Genomic DNA, 26900 nt, shown 5'->3' with positions numbered 1-26900 from the left:
TGTGGTCGCTCGTTTAAAAACAAGGGGTGGCTATTCAAATGATCCGTACGCACATTGCAGTCTGTTCACACCTCTAAGTCTGAACGAGCGAGCAAAACATACGCTCGTTTATTTGTTAAAAACGCCCCCTGGCCGCTCGCATCCTACGTCATGTCCGCTATTTATTAGATTAATCGAGTACATCGACCAGCGTATGAACTGCTCGCTATTCTTGTGGTTGGTGTTTGCTACCACAAATTTGCGAGCAGTTCTGGCTATAAAATAACCCAGTGACGTGGTCAATGACGCTGCTGTTTTAAATATGCACACCCATAAAACGCCCGTTTTGACCTTTAAGCACGCCTGCGTTCGGATCTCCACTCCCCATTTTCAAGCACCTTCCCCTGTTACCACCCACATACGCCTCATTCTGTCACTCAAAATAGCAGGCCCTCGCTATATTGCGTACCAACGATTTTCGGCCGCACTGACTGGTTCGCGCATGCGTACTAAAAACCGTACTCATGCGCAGATGTGCAAACATCGCTCGGAACGAGCGTACTGCCGCTAACGAGCGGCTCTGAATGAGGGCCATAGTTCACAGACATATAGTCAGTACACACCTGGTGATGCACTACCGATATCTCGCCTATTCAATGGAACGGGTGAAATATCTGTCAGTGTGAACCCAGCTGTATTGATCATGTGAAAGTGATAAAGCTGAGAGATGGCAGTAAGAGGCTACTTGAATAAAGCAAAGACTGGATTCTCCAGGCATGGTAATTGTATGTATTAAATAAGGTGCTAAATAAATTTGACAGCAGTAGTTAATTATCTTAAAATCTTTTAAAGTGACATCTTAAAACAATTTAAGGTTCCAATTATGTTTTTATAGAATAAAATAAAAATATAATGAGATCGTATTAAGCTATAGAATGAAGCCAGCAGAGTGAGCGGTTTAATTGTGGAAAATGTAAATAAGGGATTAATACACTAGGAAAAGAAAGGGGAAAAGCTGAAAAAAAACCAGGTAGAGAATGGAAAGCAAATAAATCTGAAAATTACATGGCGAGATGAAATAAGGATAGAAACATTTTCAATTGTGACAGTTAATGTGGATGACCATGCAGTACACTCTCAACTATTTGTCTTGGTTTCATCGTATTTATGGGAGCTTTAAGATGTATGCTCAAATCCCCAGATGACCAGATATCCATTTGAAATCTGACATCTCTCATATTTCAGTATGTTTGGCTAAGAATAGAATGGGATTGCACATGTTCCTTTTGGAATTCTATGTTCGTAGTGTGGCAGTATCACCAGAGGTGGCACTGGTGAGCAGCAGATTCTGTGTGGGGCAGGAGAGATCCGCCCCCACAAAGAGAAGAAAAGGATTGTGGGAAGATGCCTAATTGGCTGCCATATGACCAGAGCCCAGGTGATGCTGTAAGTGCACACAGTCAGACAGTCCAGGTGGGGCTGCAGTGTGAGTGAAGCAGGCCAGGTGGTCAGGATTAATACCTGCAAGGAGGCAGGGAGATATCTATACCTCTGACACTGTCTTTGTGAGAAGTGGCAGCAAAAAAGCTGAGAAAGCTATACCTTGCCAGGAGGCCAGTGTCCAGTCTTGCTTGTGGCAGGAAGGACTACCAATTCTCTAAGAGACTTTCATGCAGATTAGCTGCTTTTGTAGAGAGGGCTTAAGAAGTGAGTTAGAGCCCTGAGTGAGGGCTTAGTTTGTTTATTATTTTCTGTTCATTTTGTTTCCTGATTTCCATGCTGGAAGTAAAGCACCATTTTCATTTATTATTTAATGGAATGCCATGTGTGGACTCTAATTCTGCACGTAATCACTGCACCACTGACCCCAATCTACTGAGCTAATTACCCCAAGTCATCACAGTAGAATGTGAACTAATCAAAAATATGTATATTTCTCATCTGACATGGAGCTACTGTACTTTTATTTCTCCCAGGACTTACAGTATTACAGTACTTTTTCCAATTAATTTGTTACTAGCAAAACATGATATATATCAACATTTTGCTAAATAATCATGCAGTAAGTCTATAGGTGTTATAAGACTGAGAAGAGACAAGTTATAGTAAAAAGTTTATGCATAAAATAAACCTACCTATAAATTGGAATCCAATCAGTATTCGCAGAATGAGTTCATGCCACAATGAAAGAGAGATGTTTGAAAAATGATTTCTTATTATTCATGATTACATATATCTATCGATCGCATATCTATCCATCTATCTATCTCATATCTATCTATTATCTATCTATCTCATATCTATCAATCACATATCTTTCTATCTATCTATCTATCTATCTATCTATCTATCTATCTATCTATCTATCTATCTATTTATCTATCTCTCTATCTATCTATTTATCTATCTATCTATCTATCTATCTATCTATCTATCTATCTATCTATCTCATATCTATCTATCTATCTATCTAGCTATCTATTTAGCTACCTATCTATCTCATATCTATCTATCTATCTATCTATCTATCTATCTATCTATCGATCTATCTATCATTCTATCATAAATGGTAGTAATGGCACCGTTTCCACTGGATCAAAAAAATTAAGCCCATAAAAAGTCTTAATCCCGGAAAATAGCTCTATTACTGAACATACTCCCCAATCTTCAGGTGGTTGCCCCTACTCTGGATCCTATGGTCCCACCAATTAGTGAATCTACAGTATGTAAAATGAAAAGAGACTGCACCCTCTTGTGTACTGTAGTATATTAAGTGTGAATCGGTATGGGATGCCGGCAGTCGGGATCCTGGCTGTCAGAATACCAACACCGGCATCCTGACAGGACTACCATACCGACATTTGTTGTTTGGTATGCTAACCCTCCCCCTCTCCCTACTCTAACCCCAACCCTCCCTCTTTGGTGCCTAACCCTAACCACCCCCTCTGATGCTAACCTTATCCTCATTGCACCCTAAACCTAACCCTCCCCCCTTAGTGCCTAACCCTAACCCTCTCCCTAGTGCTTAAACCCTAACCCTCCATCCTAAAACTAACCATCCCCCCCACCCTGCTACTTACCATTGTTATCCAGGTGGTCTGGATGTCGGTGCCAGGATTGTGATAGGCGTCGGGATTCCGGTGCCGGTAATATCGTCGCTAGCATTGCGGCCGCCAGGATACTAACTGTATCCCATTAAGGGATGACACTTCAAATATGTATCTATCTAGGAAGATGCTTTGATCTCCCTGATGAAGTTGAGGATACCATAAGAAGTTCAATGTTTCTATCAGACACTACCTCAATTACATTTGTGGGACTACCTAAATGGACCTATGTTGGCCAGATAAGATTTATAGTTTTTTCTCAATCTACGTGCAATATTTGTTGTGTGTATTGTAGTCTGAATAATTTTTTTAAAAAATATACTGCACCATATGGTATATTATTTAACTTGGAAGTATTTAAAAGGAGAAGACACTGTTACATCATACTGATATGCGATACTCCAAGAAATATTCTGGTATGCTGCTTCAAAACTGGGGTGTGGTGCAAGTCATCTTATTGTATCACAGTTTGAAACTATGCACTTTTTCTCATTGTTATTGAGGAGCTGTATAAGGACCACTGTTTCCTGTGTGAATCAAGCAAGCTGTTTGATAGGCACACATTACTTGGTAATCTGCTACAGTATGTATGTGCCTTAGGGATCTATTTACTACAATCCACATATTGAATGCAGATTGTAGTGTGACATTATCGACTGAATTCACATTGCGAATTCAGACAATATCACAGGGATTTACTACAAATCCATTGCAGGGACAGAGCTTGTGAGAAAGTTCTGTCCTTGCGAATCCCCTCCGCACACTAGTCATAGTATTTTCACAAAAAATATTGTGGCAAAGTGCCCGCGCATGCGCCGTCCGGCCGCCGCTGCTACCCCCCCTTGCTAAGCCCCACCCCGGCGATAGCGGACACCCCGTGACCCCCCCCTCTCTTAATAGCACTTACCTGCATGATCTGGGCCTCCGGTGATGTCCTCCATGCGTCCGTTCAGGTGATATCCCGCACTGCACTGGAACCTGGTCACCCGATGACCGGGCCGCAGTGCAGTATGGGAGACCAGCTGACCAGAGTGGAGATTTCACCAGAGGCCCTATCCCCGGTCCCTGGAGTCAAGTAAAACATTTTTTTCTATTTTTTTCTATTTTTTACAGTAATCAGCTTGTAGTCTGCTCTCCCTGTTAGAGCAGGAGTTCGGTAACTGGTATTATCACAGGGTCTCCCTAAGTATTTTTTTTCACATTTTATTTTTAGTAACTTTGTACGGACCACATTTCCCATTACATTTATGGGAAATGCAATCTGATTACTAAAAATAAGTGATACAAATTGCCCTGTAATAACTATAGGTGATACTAAAATAATGTGAAAATGGTGTAAGAACACCCTTTTTCACTTTATTTTAGTAAAAATAATGTTAATAAATAGAGCCATTAATGAGCAAATGGTCATTTAATTTGATTTTATGAGTCTTACACTATATTTGTAATTTCTATTTTATTTAATGAAATGCAACCACAAGTTGGAAAGTCACTAAGATCCATCAACATACTTTAAAGAGTCATACAAGACACTTTATTTTTGTCTCTTTGGGCTCTATTTATTAACATTATTTTTACTAAAATAAAGTGAAAAGGGGTGTTTTCACACCCTTTTAGCATTATTTTAGTTTCACCTACAGTTACTATAGGGCAATTGGAGTAGAATTCGTAAAATTCTACTCCAACCCCTAAGTGTCATTTATTTTTAGTAAGCAGATCGCATTTCCCATAATTGTAATGGGAAATGTGATCCGACCAAAGTTACTAAATATAAATTGTAAAAAAATATTGGGGAAAGCCCTGTGATAATAACGCCACCTGGAGGTGGCATTATCCAGGGTCTCCCCCGGTTACCGGACTCCGGCCCTGCTCTAACGGGGAGAGCAGAGCCGGTAGTCGGCCACAGTAATCAGCTGTGTGGTCTACAGACCGCAAGCTGATACAGTGTAAAAAAAAAGAAAATAAAAAAAGATTTACTTACCTGACTCCAGGGACCGGGTGATGTACTCCCTCCGGTCAGCTGGTCTCCCATGCAGCACTGTGGCCCATTCATCAGGTGATTGGGTCCCAGTGCAGTATAGGATATCACCTGACCAGAGGAGACATGGAAGACATCACCAGAGCCCGGATCATACAGGTAAGTGTAATTAAGGCAGAGAGGGGGTCGCGAGGGGGAGGGGGGGTCATGAGGGAGTCCGTGAATGTGGGGGGTGGGCTTAACAATGGGGGCGGGGCTTAGCGTTGGGGAGGGTAGCAGCAACGATCAGTCAGTGCATGCGCAGGGCACTGGTCAGGGCATTTTCTTGCAAAAATACCGTGTCTAGTGTGCGGAGGGGATTGCAGGGACAGAGCTTTCTCGCAAGCTCTGTCCCTGCAAGGGATTTGTAGTAAATCCCTGTGATATTGCCTGAATTTGCAATGCGAATTCAGGGCCTGATTCAGACCTGGTCGCAAGCGCTGAGTGCTCACAACCGGGTCGATGGTGGCCCAGAGCACATGCGCACGACGGAGCCGGCTCCATCATGCGCATGTGCGAGACCCGGATAGCGACGGGCAATCCATCGCTGCGGGTCTCGCACCAAAGGGGGTTTGCTGTCGATGATGAGTGGAAGCATGCCCCCTTTGGTGGGCGGGCCGGGGGGGTGGCTGCCCAGACGGAGGTGTTCCCATGAGAACGCCTACCATCTGGGGTCGGCCTCACTGACATATACTAACTGCTCTAGAAGGTGTCATATAGGTTCATTTTTTATATAGATATATATATATATATATATATATACATATATATATATATATATATATATAAGTAATGATGGTGTCCGGCACTCCTCCAGTATTATGGTGCAGCTGGCCCGGTGCCTTTCCTAAAAACGTAATATATCCACTTGAAATGGATGGCACTCAAGGTCTTGTGTGTGCTGGAAAAAAATCCCTCTAAGGCTGGAGAGTAGGTCGACGTTTCAGGGCACAAACCCTTTTATCAAGACAAATATACATAAACAAGACATAACTTTAATAGTGCTCACCTCGTGTCGTGTCCTCCTGCTGCCACGAATCCCGGCGGAGACCCGATGTCGTCACGTGTGGCACCGGCATCTCGGCGTCTCCAGGGGGCGTGGCTATAGTGAAATATGCCATCACCATGGTGACTGTAAAAACAATAATACAAAGCGTGTATTGTTATAGACAGATCTCGGGGATACAACGCTATAGAATAATATAAAGAAGCAGCATAGAATTGATAGTGAACTATGTCATAAAATAGTTATCAATCATAGATAAGAATATACATGTATGTGCAGCTTACTGAAAAACACAATCTAGCTAGAGGACTACTTACTAAATTCCTCGAACCCCAGACATAATACTTATAAATACAAATAGAAATAATATGGTATACAGTTAGTAAGACAGTGTACCTAAAAATATACAAAACTATATCTAAAATGATGATAATGTCTCAGGAAGTGACAGTCTTCTAGACTGTATGTTTAAAGAAAGTCGCACCCAAGTTGACTCCTCTGGGTGCTGTTATCTTTACCATATGGGCCAATCATAAAAAATCAAATGTTATAGAAAACTACTAAACGACAGAATCTCATTAAGTCTGTAGACTATGTATCCACCAGGCTTCTCTTTGTAGCAGTGCTCGATTACGGTCTCCCCCTCTAGGGTTAGGAGGGATCCAGTCAATCATTTTGTAGTGGATGGTAGATAAATTATGTTTATGTTGATAAAAATGTCTGGCTACTGGATGCTCAGAAGGTTTACCTTCTAGAGCAGCCCGGATGTTGGACATGTGAAGGGCCATTCTTTCTTTCAATTGTCTGGACATTTTCCCTATGTAGAGGAGACCGCATGGGCATCGTATGTAGTAAACTACAAACTTACTGCTACAAGTTAAGGGGTATTTGATTTTCAAAATCTTCCCCGAGTGTGGATGGACAAAGGTGTTGCCGGTTTCAAGATAGCTACACGTAATGCAGCCTAAGCACTTGTAGTTGCCTGGTTTGCATGTTAGAAAATGCTCAATACTATGTTCTTTAAATGAAGAAATATCATTATGGACAACAGTGTCTTTGATGTTTTTGCCTCGTCGAAACGATGGTAAAATTTTGTAGTCACTTAATCCTGGCAGATGATAATCCGATGTAATAATAGGCCATATATTTCTCCCTTTTTGTACAATTTGTTTGCTGATAGATGTATATTCTTGTGTCCAGGGAATTTGTTTAGTCAATTTCTTCTTTTGTAAATGAGGTGTAAGGACCTCTGATCTTGTTAGTCCAAGAGCTTTTACTTTAGATCGTTTTAGTTTAACTGGATCATAACCTCGTACGAGGAATTTATCCATCATTTTATTGATCTGCATTTCTGCATCTGTACGATCACTGCATATACGTAAGACACGGATAAATTGTGAAAGCGGTAATCCATTTTTGGCCGCTTGAGGATGATGGCTTGTACCGTGTAATAAAGTGTTGCGATCGGTGGGTTTTGAAAACAAGGTTGTTTTAATGTCCCTTTGTGCATTAGAGACACTTCTACATCTAGATAATTGATTTTGGTTTGACTGTAATTCCGTGTAAATTTGATATTAGGATCCAGTGTATTGCTGGTGTGCATAAATCGATCAAATTTATCTTCGTTATCTCTCCAGATGAGAAAGATGTCGTCTATGTAGCGACAATACCAAATGATGGATTTGGCTACCTCTGGGTTGGTAAAAAATAAATCGTGTTCAACTTCAGCCATAAAGATATTGGCAAAGCTAGGGGCCACGCACGACCCCATAGCACAGCCGGATTTTTGTCTATATATCTCTGAATTGAACATGAAATAGTTTCTAGTCAGCGTAATCTCTAATAGTTTTAAGAACAAGGAGATATCTGGACCTTTATAATTGTTGTTGTTAATCAATACTCTACGTACTGCCTGCAAACCCCTCATGTGAGGGATGCTGGTATATAGATTTACTACATCGATGGTACACATTACTGCATTTTCAGGCAACGGAGATAAGGATTGCAATTTGATCAAAAAATTAGTAGTGTCTTTAAGAAAGGTCGGTAGTGCTTTCACAATTTATCCGTGTCTTACGTATATGCAGTGATCGTACAGATGCAGAAATGCAGATCAATAAAATGATGGATAAATTCCTCGTACGAGGTTATGATCCAGTTAAACTAAAACGATCTAAAGTAAAAGCTCTTGGACTAACAAGATCAGAGGTCCTTACACCTCATTTACAAAAGAAGAAATTGACTAAACAATTTCCCTTGACACAAGAATATACATCTATCAGCAAACAACTTGTACAAAAAGGGAGAAATAAATGGCCTATTATTACATCGGATTATCATCTGCCAGGATTAAGTGACTACAAAATTTTACCATCGTTTCGACGAGGCAAAAACATCAAAGACACTGTTGTCCATAATGATATTTCTTCATTTAAAGAACATAGTATTGAGCATTTTCTAACACGCAAACCAGGCAACTACAAGTGCTTAGGCTGCGTTACGTGTAGCTATCTTGAAACTGGCAACACCTTTGCCCATCCACACTCGGGGAAGATTTTGAAAATCAAATACTCCTTAACTTGTAGCAGTAAGTTTGTAGTTTACTACATACGATGCCCATGCGGTCTCCTCTACATAGGGAAAATGTCCAGACAATTGAAAGAAAGAATGGCCCTTCACAGGTCCAACATCCGGGCTGCTCTAGAAGGTAAACCTTCTGAGCATCCAGTAGCCAGACATTTTTATCAACATAAACATAATTTATCTACCATCCGCTACAAAATGATCGACTGGATCCCTCCTAACCCTAGAGGGGGAGACCGTAATCGAGCACTGCTACAAAGTGAAGCCTGGTGGATACATAGTCTACAGACTGTTAATCCACAGGGACTTAATGAGATTCTGTCGTTTAGTAGTTTTCTATAACATCTGATTTTTTGTGATTGGCCCATATGGTAAAGATAACAGCACCCAGAGGAGTCAACTTGGGTGCGACTTTCTTTAAACATACAGTCTAGAAGACTGTCACTTCCTGAGACAGTATCATCATTTTAGATATAGTTTTGTATATTTTTAGGTACACTGTCTTACTAACTGTATACCATATTATTTCTATTTGTATTTATAAGTATTATGTCTGGGGTTCGAGGAATTTAGTAAGTAGTCCTCTAGCTAGATTGTGTTTTTCAGTAAGCTGCACATACGTGTATATTCTTATCTATGATTGATAACTATTTTATGACATAGTTCACTATCAATTCTATGCTGCTTCTTTATATTATTCTATAGCGTTGTATCCCCGAGATCTGTCTATAACAATACACGCTTTGTATTATTGTTTTTACAGTCACCATGGTGATGGCATATTTCACTATAGCCACGCCCCCTGGAGACGCCGAGACGCCGGCGCCACACGTGACGACATCGGGTCTCCGCCGGGATTCGTGGCAGCAGGAGGACACGACACGAGGTGAGCACTATTAAAGTTATGTCTTGTTTATGTATATTTGTCTTGATAAAAGGGTTTGCGCCCTGAAACGTCGACCTACTCTCCAGCCTTAGAGGGATTTTTTTCCAGCACACACAAGACCTTGAGTGCCATCCATTTCAAGTGGATATATATATATATATATATATATTAAGAGAGAGAGAGAGAGAGAGAGAACATTGTCCTATATAATGTACCAATATTGTATTGTTTCCTTGGATTAAAAGTTAACTTAAAAAATGTAAAATTATTTTTTTTAGAGATTAAGAATGAGTAATGAGGATATATATTGAATATACCAGTCTACTGTACCCCTGTGCAATAAACCTGATGAATAACAACTTATAAAATATATAGATAAGACAGATGTTTTCTGTTACAAATCAATTGTTCTTTTTTAGAGGACAGTAAATCTTTATGCCCTCATTGTCTTCGTAAATCATAGAAAATCTTCTAGATTTGCATAGAGAATGGCTTTATTTAAATCCATTTTAATTGTTCTTGTAAAACTATTTTATTTGCAGATGTTAAGGAATAGATGCTGGCTGTATAAGGTAAATAAACAGTATAAACAGTAACGTACTTGTACACTGGTTTATTAAGCAAATATGCTAAAATACAGACTTTATAGCAAACATTAAAGTGAATTTTCTTGTGTTGAACTTCAAGAGAAAAAGCATTAAATCATAACAATGTAACAACTACGAATGAAAACACAAATGCTGGATTTTTAAGATTTTGTCAAATTTTATTGACAAATGATAATATATCTAAGTTTTAAGATTTATTTGAAATGTTTAAATGGTGGCAGCATGTAAGAATGGACAGGACGACTAACATGCACATGCATAAACCAAACTTGGTGGTCAACTCTCCACTTATAACAACCCACCCATTCTGGTGGTTTAACGATTTCCTGTGCAGGACAATTGGCTCACACATATTCCCCATGCAAGGAGAGCACACCAACTAAATCTAACACCTAACTTAAACAATAAAACTACCATTTCTTACCGTCACTTACAGTATACCAGAAAAAAATAAACATAATAAAGAGGTAAAAGGTGGGACAAAGAGGTATTTACACTGCCCCGCTATCACTATAAACTTAAAACTCCATCTCATCCTGCCTATCATTGGCCGAAGCAACAAAACCACTTTTTAAAGTGGCAACCCTCTAAAAAAACCTTGTGATTTAATGTTCCTTAGACATATGTAAACTAGAGATCTGCGATTCGGTGTTCTGAAAATTGACCACCCCTGAACTTTGGGGTTTCAAGTCATCGCAAGCGGGGGCCATGCTGCCGAATGCAGAATGGTCCCTGCTGTTGCTCCATTGCTGCCGGCATCTCCACTGGAACCCGCCGCAAATGACATTGTGCTGGGTACACATCGTTAAGTGTGTACCCAGTATAAGATAATACATCAGCCAAAATGAGACTTGAGGAATCACTTGAGAAGCTGTTGTGAGTATGACATATGATTCCAATGTAAAGGAACAGGGATTCAATTAGAGGCGAAAAGCCATATTCGCCTGTTTTTTTGTAAAACATTTGCCTAAAAACAATTCGCCAAATTCAATTCCAGGACAATTTCGCCTAAGTGGAAACAATTCTCCAAAAATGATTCTCCTATCAATAGCTGGTGAAAAGAAATGCAAAATATTTATTTTGGGGTGCAAACGTGGGGAAACAACTCAGACCTCTTGGGACAGCCCCCCAAAGGACAAATCTGCCAAAAAACAGAAACAAAAACCTAAGAACACCCCAAAAAAGACATGTCATTTTTGGGGTGAAAATGTAAAAAGTGGGGGGATAAACATTAAAAGTATCGAAATAGACTTCTTGGGTGTCCCCAAGTATTGGTCAGGTGTTTTTGGGATTGCAGGTGCATGCAGCAGGTGGATTTTTAACGTTTTTTAAAAGTTCACTTGAGAGACATAAAAATATGCTAGTACCCATTTTCCAGCACCCCAAATTTGACAGGAATACTTATTTTCATCAAAAAATACAGCTTTATGCCATTCTTCACCACTTTTACCTAGACGCTAATAGCAAGCAATTTATATAACTTAAGTACCCAAAATAGTGTTATTAGGGCTATTTGTTCACATCTATATTAATTCCCTATGTTAATGTATCTTTTTCTGGGGTACAGACTGATTTCCCCCAATTCTTTCAGAACTTTTTGCCTGTTCCGCATTCGCCTATTTCTGTTTTCGCCTGTTTTGCAATTGAATTAGGCGAAAAGCAGGGACGAGCACGGAATAAATTCGCCTGTGAAACAGGCGAATGAAGCGAACAGTCGGACAGGTGAAAACTTCACCTCTAATTGAATATGGCTCAGGGAGTCAAGTATTGTATGCTTGTTAAAACCCAATGATTAATGTAAATGGATTGGTTGGAGGCCTCTCTCCAAAGAAAAACACATTTAAGAATTTGGTCTGAGACAAGTTTACTCACAAGACTCACTGGTCTACCTTTTACAGAGACATATTTTAGAAGACATCTTATGGTGAATGTTATCTCTGGAAGCTTAGTGTTACATAACGATACTATGATCCATTAGCGTCATTTTATATAATCTTTAATGACAGAAAACTAATAGCAAAAGCAGACTCGAAGCAGAGTCACAACATCATCACATGACTCCATGCTACTGCCTGCAAGAACATTGCATGTTGCAATCTGCAGCACTGTGGGGGGAACTGTGGAAGGAGGTGATGAGTCCCACCCAAGCCCGACCACCTAGCGTTTTGACTCGCTAGACAGTGAGACTTGATGCAGCAAGCGGCATACTCTAGACTTGGCTGTAAGCTAGGTGGTATAGCATACTACTTATCTGCATCACTGGTCTCCACTGATCCTGTGGACCTATTTTCAATGAAGGGCCTGGAGCTGCGGCTCCTCCCACCCCATTCTTAATCCAGCACTCAGCCTATGGCACAGTATACTCGGAAATAAAATGGCTCCTTATGACTGGAAAGTATATGCAATCTGTATGACAACAGTTATATATTCTCTCAATGGTTCATTGCTTTTGTCAAACAAGCACAATATAAACTGAAATTCATTTTGTGATACTCATTATTGTACATATGAACAAGTTAAACAAAACTGTTTTTTGAAGGTAACACACTAATTGGGGCTAAACGGATTTTACTGTATATTCAATTTATATGTATTAACTCTCTGTAACAGTAGTGCCAGATGCATTTATTTTTACATCTGAAGTGCTAGCATTATTACTGCACAATTACACCACAATTACACCACAATTACACCACAATTACACCACAATTACACCACAGTTGACACAGTGAGATAAATGTGAGAACACTCCAAGAACTAAAATACCTTGCACTGAAGATGACGTGTTGCCCCTTCCCTGCATTGTGACAGCATGGAATTACTCAACTCTCTTAATGCTAACATTTTTGAACAAAACACATTTCTCTATTTCACTGATTTGCCACAAGTTATCAATTTTGAGCCAAAATTCAGCTGAATTCCAGCAAACAGAATTTGGACCTGATTCAAGGGTGGATGCTGCTGCTTCTGCTGGGGCGTCTGTTGCCAGAGTCGTGGCTGAGATAATTTGCAATGGCTCGTTTCACCCTTTCTCTAGTGTAGTAGCCTGCGTCTAAATGTGCAAGCACTGAAATGCCCATTTTTATTATCTCTGCATGCTGCAACACTGTTAGTGATTCTTGACATGCCACCATCGGTGCACCATGGTGTTCACCATCGGTACTTGCACCAGCCTTATGGCAGGTGGAGTTTCTGCATCTGAACGTGGCCTCTGCAGCTGTGCATCTGAAAACATAGTCACTTTTACTGATGCTTCCACGAAACTCCCATAACAAGCCCTGACTATTTTTACATTCACGTAAGAGCACCTCCACGTTACCACCCAGGAACCCATCACTTTGCTTTCCTATTTCTAATAATGTACCTTCTGTCTCAATTGCAACAGCATTTTAGCAGTTTTGCTGAACTTTTTGCGCATGCGCAGGGGCAAATAACCCCTCAACTACGTGAATATCAAAATTGAGTGTGAATTGCATGCACCTCTGGATCGGACCCTTTATGTGGTTAAATATGCTTCAAAACAGGATTAGTGTAAAGAACTACAGTAACCTAAAGATGAGCCATAAAGATACAGCTTTGTACACGTCAATGTTTTGGAGATTCTGTGAGTGATGCAAACAAGTACAGTAAGTAGACTCACCCAAAAGTTAACATTAGGATGAATCAAAATGCTGGCATTCAATTTGAAGGGGCCAGTTTTCAGTGGTGAGCGAGGGCATTTTTTAATTACCTGGGCCCTTGTACAGTCATCAGCGCTTCCTGAGCTGCACCGGGAAATCTCTTTTTTTCCATTTTCTTTTGAGAGGACATGATCATGCCTTCAACAGGACTTGGCCATGCCTCCTACCTGTGTCTTTGGCAGCTCTTGGCTCCACTGGTAGTCATTACAACTTTTCTTTGAATATACTGTATCACTTTCTTTAGCCACTTTCATACTGTATAAAAATGAGCATCTATTAGGCTTTAATGATTCAAGGGCAAAACTATGGACTAAGGTGCTCATCAAGGAGAGCTGGATGTGGGAGATTTCTCAACCCTCCTAAAGAAGGCAAAATGGATGTGTTACCCAGAGCAACCAAACAGATTCTAGCTATCATTTATGTAGTATAGTACATTCTATAAAACAATAGAATCTGATTGTTGCTATGGGCAACACTTAAATCTGTGACTTAATAACTTGGACACAGTGAGTGTTGCATGCTTCTTCACTGTAAAACTGCAGGAAACCAAAAACACAGAATAGAGATTCATACGCCAAATAAATACGCACAAAAATAAGATCCGTTGTAACCTTCCACTATAATACATACACAGTAATAAAATTTTTTTACACCACACTGCTGTCAACTTAGATAAATGCAGACATGAAAGTGGTTAGCACTATGCAATGTATATGTTACCCGAGGAGGCTACAAATCAAGTGTTAGGGGGGCCTTACGAACTCTGTCTGAGTAACGATGTTTACCTACCAGAGTGACAGACTGCTCCACCAAAATCACACCAGAAGTTTCAGGATCAGCTGTTGTTACTAAGGGAACTTCATGCTCAGGTGACTCTGTAACAGGCTTTGGAACAGTCTATGTAGAAGACCAGAGGGGTATACATTCTCTGCAGTGTCAGGAACAGTCTCTATAGCAGCCCCAGAGGGGTATACATAAATGCCCACATCACTTGCACACATCACTTGCTTGGCTATGCCCAGGTGTTGATGTACAGTCAGTTTGCCTCCTGGCCTCAATTATTTGATTGATGTTGCATTGCCACAATTCTCCTCCAACTTCATTCACATACATCAGAGGGCCAGATTTGAAATAAACTATTCCCAGTTGCCATTTGACTGCTCTGTAATCGCCAACAAGCACCTCTTGACCAATGTCAATTGCCCAAGTATGTTTCTTATAAAGTTTGAAACTGTTTGTCGTGTACCTTTCATCTCACATCCGGTTTTATCAAGTCCCATCGAGACCACAATTTCCATTGCATAAAGAGCACAGCAGGTGGCTGACTGGTAGTGGAGTACTTAGTTCTACAATATATAAATAGGAAGTTGTAAGTCTTGTATTGCAAAGGAAGATGTTCATGGTGTATGGACTTGATAGCTATTTTGAATGTTTGTACAAATCTCACAGCCAAACTGTTAGTGGCAGGACAGTGTGGAGCTGATGTCAAATGTTTAATGCCATTGTCTCGCTTGTACTTTTTGAATTCAGTGGACAAAAAATTGTGGCCCATTGTCACTGCATACATGTTCTGGTAGACCATTTCTTCCAAAGATGGTTCGCAGAACAGCAATTGTTTTCTCAGATGTAGTGGATTTCATCTTTATTGCCTTTGGCCATTTCTGATGAGCATCCAAAGCAATAAGCAACATACAATCCATGAATGGACCAGCAAAGTCAATATGTACCCACTGCCATGGATATGATGGCCATTCCAAGTGGTGTAATGGGGCTAAGGGCGGTGAATTTAAAACTCTTTGACATCCTTCAAATCCTTTTGTCAATTATTTAATTTGACCATCTATTCCTGGCCACCACACATAGCTTCTAGCAAGACTCTTCATTTTCACTGTGCCCAGGTGACCTTCATGTACAATTTCTAAAACTCTGTTCCACAGTTTAGTTGACATTATCACTCTGGACCCACACAATAGAGTTCCTTGATAGACAGAAAGTTGATATCTACTGGCCGAAAATCAATAATAATTAGCATTGTCAAGTTTAGGCCAACCTTTGAGAGTTGTCCATTACTTTAAATAGCACCGGGTCTTTCATTGTTTCCCAATTGATCATGTCATTGGTAATAGGTAGTTATACCATTAACATATTGTGATACACTTCCAATGGGTTTCTACCATTGTCCTCCTCACTTTGTGTCAAGGGGGAATGCAATAGTCCATCGGCATTGCCATGCAGTTTTGTTCCTTTAAACTCAATGTCATATGTGTGTACACCCAGGAATAATGACCAATGTTGAAGATGAGCAGCTGACTTGGCTAGGACTCCCTTTTGGGAGTTAAAAATTGATACCAATGGTTAATGGTTAATGATCAGTTGTAAACCTTTGTCAATACAAATATTGATGAAATTTCTTTACTCCCCATACTAGACTTAAGGCCTCTTGATCAATTTGAACATAATTCTTCTATGCTACTGTCAAGGGCCATGAAGCAAATGCTATTGAGTTCTCGCTTCCATCTCTCATTTGATGTGACAACACTGCTCCAATACCATATGGTGATGTATCACACGCCAGTCTGATAGGCAGATAAGAATGCTCAACATACATTTTTCTGTAGTGGGGCATGTAATGGGTGTAGCACTGTGGAAATTTCTGGTAAGAACTTGTCATAATAATTCACTAGGCCCAAATAAGATCTCAGTTGTGACACAGACTAGGGCTGGGTGCTTGCAGTGCTGCCTCAATTTTATCAGTCGACTTGTGCCAGCTCATTTTATCAATTACATACCCACAATAGGAAATGTTTTCTTGGAAAAATGCACATTAGTCTTTATTTACTCTGAGTCCATATTCCTTTAGTCGGGTTAATACTCTATATCCATCTGTAAGTAAGCTTGAGCTAGGTCAATTTTGGAGAAGCAGTTGTCCCTTGAGAGAGCAGCAAAGATGTTCTCTATTTTAGGCAAACGATACTGTACAGTACATACTGTAAAACTGGATTTATTGTCACTTTGAAAGCTCCGCAAATGCTGACACTTCCCATTTTTTCCTTTTTTACTGCCGGAACTATAGGTGTAGCACATTCACTCATTTCAACAGAGGAGAGTATACCAGAGTCTTCAGTTTCCGTAATTCCTCATCAACCCCTGGTCAGATAGAATGTGGTAGTGTATGGGCTTTATGAAACTTTGGAACGGCATGTGGATCCAACTCTATACTGGCCTTTAACGTGCCTATCCCTTGGAAAGTGGGTTCTGCGGCAGCTAACAAATTTGAAATCCCCTTAGTAGCTGCATCACTTTTGGAAACATTACAGTAGATGTCGTAGAATGAATCATGTGAATGGACTGCTGATCAAGTTGAATTTTCCTTATCCATTTGTGGCCAAATAGCGCTGGTCCACCCTGTGGAAGTACATATAACTACAGCTTATGGGCACTGTCTTTGTATTTCACAAACACTTTTATTTTAACCAATGGGTTCACCCAAATTATTTATTTTATTTATTACCAGTTACTTATATAGCACACATATTCCACAGCACTTTACAGAAAATATTTGGCCATTCACATCAGTCCCTGTCCCAGTGGAGCTTACAATCTATATTCCCTAACACATACTCTCACACACACCTTCACACGAGGGTTAAATTTGTTGGGAGCCAATTAAACTACCAGTATATTTTTGGAGTGTGGAAGGAAACCAGAGCACCCAGAGGAAACCCATGCAAACACAGGGAGAATATACAAACTCCACACAGTTAGGGCTGTGGTGGGAATTGAACCCACAACCTCAGTGCTGTGAGGCAGTAATGCTAACCATTACACCATCTTTGCTGCCCTGTATGCCCAAATATGTGCGGAGTGCTACTGATGTTTTCTTTAAAGGAATCTCAGCAAACAGCAATCTTGCATTTATCACTGACAGAACAGAGCCTGTGTGTAATTTCATTTGTAAGTCAATACCTGCTACTTCCAAGGTAACCCAAATCATTTAATGCTCTTTTGCCATTATAGAGTGCACCTCTAGGCTGCCTAAATCTTTTTCTGTCCCAGTACAATCAGTAGAGTTTGACTCATTGTTGGCTACCTTATGCATCTGGGATGTTGTATATTTTCTATCAGGGACTTTGGATACTTGCAGGTGGTTAGGTGTTTACTCCGACTGGCACACCCTTTCAATATGGCCTATTTTCCAACATTTTCTACACACTTTATCTTTAAACCAGCACTGACTGGCATCATGTGAGGACTTCCCACAGCAGACACAGGACTGTCTCTAATTCCAATTAATTGGATTAGTAGTACATTCCTTTTTGTTTTCATTTTGATGCATCCCTGGTTGAAATAGCGATGGATAGTGCCCGCTCTAAGGTCAGTTCAGGCTCAGCCAGCAATTTATTTTTTTTACTTGCACTTGTCAATCCACAAACTATTCAGTCTCTTAGGGAATCTGATAACCCTGCTCCAAACTCACAGAGGGGGTCATTCAGACCCGATCGTAAGCACAGGATGCTCGCAAGTGGGTCGATGGTGCCCTACTGCGCATGTGCACGATGGAGGGAGCTCCGTCATGCGCATGCGCAAGACCCGTCACTCCGGGTCTCATACCAAAGGGGGAGTGCTGTCAATGTTGATTGACAGCACGCCCCCTTTGGTGGGCGTGGCTGCCAGATGGAGGCGTTCCCATGGGAACGCCTACCATCTGAAGCCGGCCCCACTGACATCACTAGTGATGTCAGTGGGAGTGATTTTGGCTCTGATAGAGCCAAAATGACTCCAGGGCTTGCAGCAGCGAGACCCTACCGCAGGGCTTGACCATCGTGACCATCATCATGGATGCTCGCTATAGCTGTGGGTGGTCACCCACAGCTATGCGAGCATCCAAGAGGCCGCTCCATTTTCATGTAGGAGGGCCCTGATTCAGAGCGAGCACTCTGGTCAGAGCGTCCGGCTCTGAATCAGGCTCAGAGTTCAGATAACTTTCTCAGTTCAGAAATGTAGTCAGACACAGGTTGGGTATCCCAATCCGGGAAACCTGATAGATCAAAATCCTGATGCTGGCTGGTATGTATATTTAACCCTCCCCTCTCCCCACTAAACCTAACCCTCCCTTGGGGGTGACTTACCCTAAGACTCTGGGGGTGGTAACTAACCCTAAGTCCCCCATGGTGCCTAACTGTAACCCCCGTTCCCCGCACCATAAACCTATTCCTCCCATGGGGTGTCTAACATTAAACTCCCCCAAGTGGTTTCTACCCCTAACCCTCCCTTCCGCTAGCCTAAACATAACCCTGCTGGGGGGTGCCTAACGCTAAGTCCCCCCAGGGGGCCTAAGCCTTACCCACCCCCCCCCCACAGCTCACAGCTTGCGATGCCCGGCTAAACCTATGTACGGTATGCTGGGTGTCATTTAGATTGGGCTAATGATAGGCGTCAGTATTTAGACAACTATCCTTAGTCTTATGCCGGGCTTTCAGTGTCGGGATTCTGACGGTCGGCATTTCAACCGCCGGCATCCTGACTACATCCTTTTAGACACAACTCAGGAATAACTGCTTTAGCTGATACCATACTACACTGATGATGTGTTGGCAGCTGTGTGTTTACTATTAAAACCCAGACTGCATAACAAGAGCTCCCCTTGATATGCCAGCTTCAGAGTCCCCTTGATATGCCAATTGAAGAGTCCCCTTGATATGCCAACCTCAGATCCTCCCTTGATATGCCAGCTACAGAATCCCCCTGATATGCCAGCTTCGGAGTCCCTTTGAAAAGCCAGCTTCAGATTCCCTTAATACAGTATGCCAGTCTCAGAACTTCCCTTAAATCTTACCTTCAACAATCATCAGCAGGCTCTGTCGGCAAGGTTTTAATCTCATTCCTGCATCCGAAAGCTGGTGCAGGCTGGAGGGGTAGAGATTTATTCACAGCACTGGTGTCATCACTGTCACTGCATTACCGGCACTGCAGCCCATCCTGCTGTGTTGTCATGGGCATCCATCCCCACGGTGTCATCCAGGGCGGGGAGGGATGCTGCGAGCCACCAAAAGGTGGCATGGCCAAGAAGACATGGGGGGTGTGGCCATGCAGGCATGGGTCGTGGCCTTGTAGTCTGCACCCCTGTGCTATTACTTGGGGGAGGAGCGGGGTTCATGCAGGAGGTACCTGTGTGCAGTCCTGGCCGGCTCCCTCAGTGTCAGGAGCTGAGTGCTAAACTTAATGCTACAGTGCAGCAAATGGCTCCTGTCACCCTGGTGCGGACCGCACCACCCTTTTGATGCCACTATGTGTTGTTCCCGGACATCACCCATCCATAATTATGCAGGCTCCATATTAGGCAGCCTCCGGATCACTTACCAAATGGGGTTGATCTACAGACAAGCATCAACTGGTCAATCATGATTAATGCATTGAGGTAAGTAATGCAAGTTATGATAAAGCACACAATATGCCATCAATATAAGTGTAATAAACTTATGCATAAAAAAGGTGATAGAGGTGCACAGAAATAGGTGGAAACCCATAACCAAGGTAGAAGATGGAGGCAGCCATGTATGTATTACATCCAACCATGTATATGTGTTACATCTATCCCATGTGTATGTATTACATCTATTAACTCTAAACAATCAGTTATGACTAATGAATATTGTACTGATAGCTATAAACATGGTAGATTATATATTACATTGCATTAGTGTCATTGTAAGATGTTGTCGTGATGAAAGACTAGATGCTTCAGAACCCTGACATTATTTTCAGATTAGTATAATTGAAGCTATTATATATGTAACGTTTACACCAAATGACATTTGTTTCTCAGTTACCCTGACTTTTTGTGGAAATGTTACCCTTGCTATAATGTCATACTTTAACTGCTGATACACAGTGATATCTGTCTCTGTCTCTGGAATCTTAGGCAGAGTATACAGCCACATTCTTGGGCACTAAGAGATTGAATTCAATCATATAGCAACGCGGGTCATCACATTTTCTTTGAAAAAGCTCCCAAATAGTAGTGAGAAACTAGTCAGAGCTGGGACACTGAACCCATATTTGTTATCTGCAGTCACCTGCCATTACCCCAGGAGATTCGGAGAGACTTACACCACACAGCTTAATTGGATGCTCGCTCAGCACTGAGGTCGAGGTGGGAATGCAGACACGATCTACAGGACTCATCACATGTGCAAGGTAGTCGCGGCCCCGATCCTCCCATTGGAGATATTGCCTCCCTCACATGTACCTATGTCCAGCTTGAGCGGTTACCACTAGCAACATCCACTATTGTTGCCGGATACCTCCCACTGGAGAAGTGACAGTGTTCAATTTATTTCTTCTCTATTTCTCCTGAGTGCATGACTTCATGTGATTTGGTCTGGAAGCCTATCCATCCAATTATTATGTATGACATATAGAGACATACTATCATGTACACTACTATTTGAATGAGACTCTGGTCATACTGCAGGTGCGGATTATAAACTCTTGATTACTGGTACATACCAGTTCTTTTGTAGGATCCACCTCCTTTAGATATACTAAAGCTATTATCTTTGAATTATTTTCATTTGTTTTTTATTTTTAAACTATTCCATTGTATATGTATATATATTTTTTTGTTTTATTTTGACCGGTCAAATTGATATATTGTATTAATGTCTGTCTGATATTAAATTATTTTTTATAAATCATTTTCATTTTTAGCCATATTTTCCATTCATTTTAATTACCGCAGATAATAAATTAGACATCACATTTTCTGCCACATCTTGACAAATCCAGTGCATTATGATTGAATCTTGAACTGGTATGAAGAGGCTGCACAGAATTACTTTGCTTGGTCAATGTGGTCATATTTATCAAACTGATAGCCAAAATCCAAACTTTTGCTGAAAATCAGACACACCAAAACGTTGGTCTTCCAAGTCAATCTGAGTCCTAGATCGGATCACTTTGGGGTCATGAGTAAAACCCAGTCCCAGCTCGTGTCTTTGGAACTCAGGGCCTAATTCAGACCAGCTTGCAAGCGGGTCGATGGTGGACTCTGCGCACACACAGCGGCTGAACTGCGCGTGTGCAAGCCCCGGAGCGAGAGAGAAATTCTCTCGTTCCGTCGCTCACTACAAAAGGGGCAGCTGTCGATGTTGATCGACAGCTCGCCCATTTTGTAGGAGTGGCGGGGGGGTCACTTCACAAATGGACGCATTCCCAAGCGAATGCCTGCCATTTGTGGGCGGCCCCACTGACATAACCAGTGATGTCTGTGGGAGAGCTTTCAGCTCTATTAGAGCCAAAAGCTCTCTGGGGCTTGTGGCCACGATACCCCCTACCACAAGGGTCTCGTCGCAAGCCCCGATGGTCGCGATGGTCTTGACCATCGTGACCATCATCCTGACCATCATGACCATCATCCTGGCAGCTACTGTAAGCGAGCGGCCAGGAGGCTGCACAAAAAAATAAATAATCGCCCTGATTCAGAGCGAGCGCTCTTTTAGAGCGTCCATCTCTGAATCAGGCCCTCAGATCTAAATGCGGATTTTGCCTTTTTTTGGTTGTATTCAAGTCGCTCCCTCATGATTTCAGGTGCTGCAAGGTGGGCAAAATTTACTGGAAATGAATGCTATTGATATTAATAATACTATAGGAACAGAAACTAGTCCAATTTACATTTATTTGAGTTGTTTTTATCCATTTTAAAGAAAACTAAAACTAAAACTGAAACAAAACACTTCAGGGTGGTTTTGTCAAAACCAAAACATGACAATGATTTAGAACTAAAACCAAAACACAGGGGTCCACGACATCTCTTTTCCACATGCAATGCTCGATAATCTCCCAATACTACAGTACATGGCTTGTTTTTATAGTCACTATATAGTGTTATTATATATACACATATTTAGATACCATTTGGAGAATATATACACTTGACAGTGTAGTTCAGGTTTAATAGAGACATATTAATTTGATAAACAACATAATGCATCCAATTCAGAAATAATTCTCATTAACTTATGCACAATACATAAACCCTGTTTTCCAACATTCTTTTGTTTATGAATCTGTCACAATCATTATTATTAACACAAAGGGGAAGTATAGCTTGTACAATTATGTTTATTTTATTTTAAAAATGACAGGTAAACACAATATGTGACGAAATAAAAAAAAAATGTTTTGTAAATGTACTGCTTTCCCTTCTGAAAAGCAAGAGAAAGGCGACTGCGAAATTGTGCATTAAATTATACATTAACAAAAAAAAATGTCATAAAAGCCACCATGACATGATGCAATTCAAAGAAATTCACAATATCATAACCTTAAAAAGAGACTGGTATGAGATTGCAGTCTGTAAGCTGTGCTGTAAGCAATGTGTCTGCTACACTTGGGCATGAAAATAAAGGATGAGAAGGAAGGATCTTGTTAGCTAGGATGACACGGTTAAAAGGATTGTAACTAATTTTGGAATTGACTGCATAGCTGGAGACTAGTGCATTACTGGAAACAGACCCTAGGCTAGAAAACAAAGCACGGTGTGAATTTAATCATGATTTTCAACCGTAGACAACAGCAGGAGCTGAAGAAGACTTGCATTAAATGTGAAAAATAAACCGGCTACTATAATGCTAATCTTCCCAAATGAAGGTCATCTTCATACCTGCAGTCTGTTAAATGAGGCATATTCTGCCCTAGTTTGGAAATAAGTTAAAAAAAGAATATCTGACATTTACACCAGTGCACTGTGTTCAACATGTATTCAGTAGGAACAGCATAATGAGGTCCATCAGCCCAAGAGAAGTGTAAAAATAATATATTGTATACATGAATAAAATGTGCTTCTAAAGATGAGAGGATACAATTTACATGTGGCAGACAAGAGGATGAAGAAAGCATCAAAGCTATTTAACCCAATTTTGTTAAATAATGTATTTTTATTGCTACTACTAAAAATAAACAATATACTCCCTGTAGGTGCTATAAACTAAAGTTGAATTATTTACCACCCTGCTCCCTCCATTGCAGTTAAACACTAACTTCAGGAAGCAGCAGTTCTGATGATAAGATGGTTCATGTCTGTATCAAGCTGGGCACACACTACACAATTTATCGTGCAGTCATGGTACCTGGCTGTGACCACTCTGCGCGACCATCGTTTGCCATGTATACATGGTATGTGTTAGGTATCCTGGCGGTCTGGATGCCGGTGCTCCTATTACTGGTGCCAAAATCCTGATGCCTGTCAGAAGCTTGGCACCCGCATCCCGACTGCCGGGATACCAAAGGTAAGTTTTGAGGGGTTGGGGGTTAGGTTTAGGGTTAGGGGTTTGGGTTAGGCACTGGGGGAGGGTTAGGGTTAGGCATTAAGGGGGGAGGGTTAAGCACCAGAGAGGGGGAGGTTAGGGTTAGACACTAGGGATGGAGGTTAGGGTTAGGGTAGGGAGAGGGGGGGTTAGCATACTGACCAATGAGTGTCGGTATTCTAGCCCTTTCGGGATGCCGGCATCGGGATTCTAACAGCCGGGATTTCGAGCGCCGGCATCTCATACCGATTCTGTATACACAATTCATTGTTTGATATATTGTGTAGTCGCATTATACCATCTGATGTGCACATCAGATGGTACAATGTGACTTATGATATGGTTTGGGTACATTAGCCATGTAACGATAAATCACATCATGCCAATAACCTGAACAGGCAAAACCAACTACACCAGTGGTGACTACCTCCACTTTACCATAAGGTACTCACAGATTAGATAGCTATGGATAGAAAATGTACCCCATATTGAATAGCTATGGATAGATAATGTACCCCCAGATTGGATAGCTATGGATAGCCAGTATTTGTAAGATTTTGTAGCTATGTTTGATTCTCCATGAATTTGTTTTCTTGCAGCTTTTAACCTCTTCAGCATCAGGGGGACTGTTATAATCACCAGATCATGAGGGACATTTATCAAAGCTTGGAGAGAGAAAAAGAATAAATAGATAAAGTACCAACCAATCAGCTGCTAGCTGTCATTTTTCAAACACAGCTTGTGAAGTGACAGAAGCTGATTAGTTGGAACATTATCTTTCTCCACTTTATCTCTCTCCAAGCTTTGATACATCTCCCTCCACTTTCCACACTTTTACTGTGAGCTGGTTGAACTGAGAAAAATATTTTTATTACAGATATTGTGTAAAACATCTCTGATGAACTTAGCTATGAATATGTTGAAATGTTCAAACTAATTGCCAAAAAATATTCTGTGCTAATTTGTATCATTCTCTGCAGCAAATAGTGTTGTGCTGTTTCCCTCCTTGCAATAAGCTTTAGATGTAGATCTGGACATTTTGTTGTATAATTGTCATTTCTTGTTCATGTATTCACGCAAGGATTTTCAAACAACATCTTATATATAATTTAATTATTTGTCTTCCCAGTTATGCATTTAGACACCCATGTACTGATGAAACCAACACAAGGTGGTCCAGTTGGATCCTGGCCAGCTATTAGGGTTGTTAGGCTCTCTGTTGGATCTCCCTTTGGTGTATGCTGAGCAGATATTTGACCCAGAGAGCCTGTTCTGAACATTCCACTAAATGGTTTGGAAGAAAACTTCACAGAGGAGTGGCATTTCATTTGGGATGAATGATGTAGTGTTTGGGGTCCTGGTTAGACCTCATGGTGGAGTGCGTTGGGAAGAAATTTGACCCAGGGAGCCTGTTCTGAGCCTTCCACTAAATGAATTTGAAATAAAACTTCACAGAGGGGTGGCAATTGGTTTGGGATGCCTAATGGAGTGGTTGGGGTCCTGGTTGGACCTCATGGTGGAGTGCACCCAGCAGAACTTTGTCCCAGAGAGGCTTCTGGGCCTTCAACTGGATGGATTTGGATGACATCACATAATAAAACTTAATAACTTGAATTTTGTGTACATTATTCATTACACATTACCCAATCATTTGAAACAATATCACTTAGCAATAGGTCTGAGCGCTACACATCCCAATTTTTTAATAACTTGAAGATGCACCCCTGTACCAATAGGGATGAAACCAATGCACAGTGAGCCAGTTGGATCCTGGACTGGTTTTAGGGGGGTTAGGTTCCCAGTCAGACCTCCCATTGGTGTATACTGGGAAGAACTTTGACCTGGGAAGCCTGTTCTGAGCCTTCTGCTGGATTGATTTTGATGAAAACTTCGCAGAGTGGTATCATTGGATCCCAGAAGACATACTAGGGGGTTAAGCTCCCGGTCAGACCTCTGATTAGTGTACGTTGGGCAGAATTGGGCAACCTGTTCTGAGCCTTTCATAGATGGTTTTGCATGAAAACTTTACAGAGGGGAGGCAATTGGTCTGGAATGCCAAAAGGAGTGGTTGGGGTCTTGGTCGGACCTCACAGCAGAGTGCATCAGGCATAACTTTGACATAGGGAACCTGTTCTGGGCCTTCCCCTGGATGGATCTGGTAAACAACACATAATAAAACTTAATAACTTGAAGATTTAAACCCTGGCAAGGATCCAATTGGACCACCTCGCATTGGATTCAACCCAATCAGTGCATGGAATGTCTGAAAACATAACTGGCAGGGCCGGATTAAGGTTTGAGGGGGCCCTGGGACAACAACTCTGTGGGGGCCCATATCAATATAATTGTATATATTTATATATACACCTATACATGCACATACACCACACACATATTTTTATACTTACACACACATACATACATTCACACAGAAAAAGAAATATATACAGTACACCACACATACATGTGTCACACATACATTACACACAAACATGCATACACACCCTCAAGTCACACACATTTCACACACAAGTCACACACACACTTTTCTTGCACTTTCTGCACTGCATGTTGTGGATGGGTAGGGACCTGGTAGGAAGGCACAATGTTATTAAGCTCCGCCCCCCTTGTGACTTTTGCTGCGATTCGCGGGCCAATCGGAAAAGGGCGGTGCCAAATGACACAATTGTAATGGAATTGCTTCATACCTGCTCCGCCTCCAGATGA

Source organism: Taudactylus pleione, unplaced genomic scaffold (genome assembly GCF_031769625.1).
Source record: "Taudactylus pleione unplaced genomic scaffold, aTauple2 ptg000321l, whole genome shotgun sequence".
Lineage (NCBI taxonomy): Eukaryota > Metazoa > Chordata > Amphibia > Anura > Myobatrachidae > Taudactylus > Taudactylus pleione.
The sequence above is the reverse complement of the archived record's forward strand: the minus strand, read 5'-3'. Positions refer to the sequence as shown.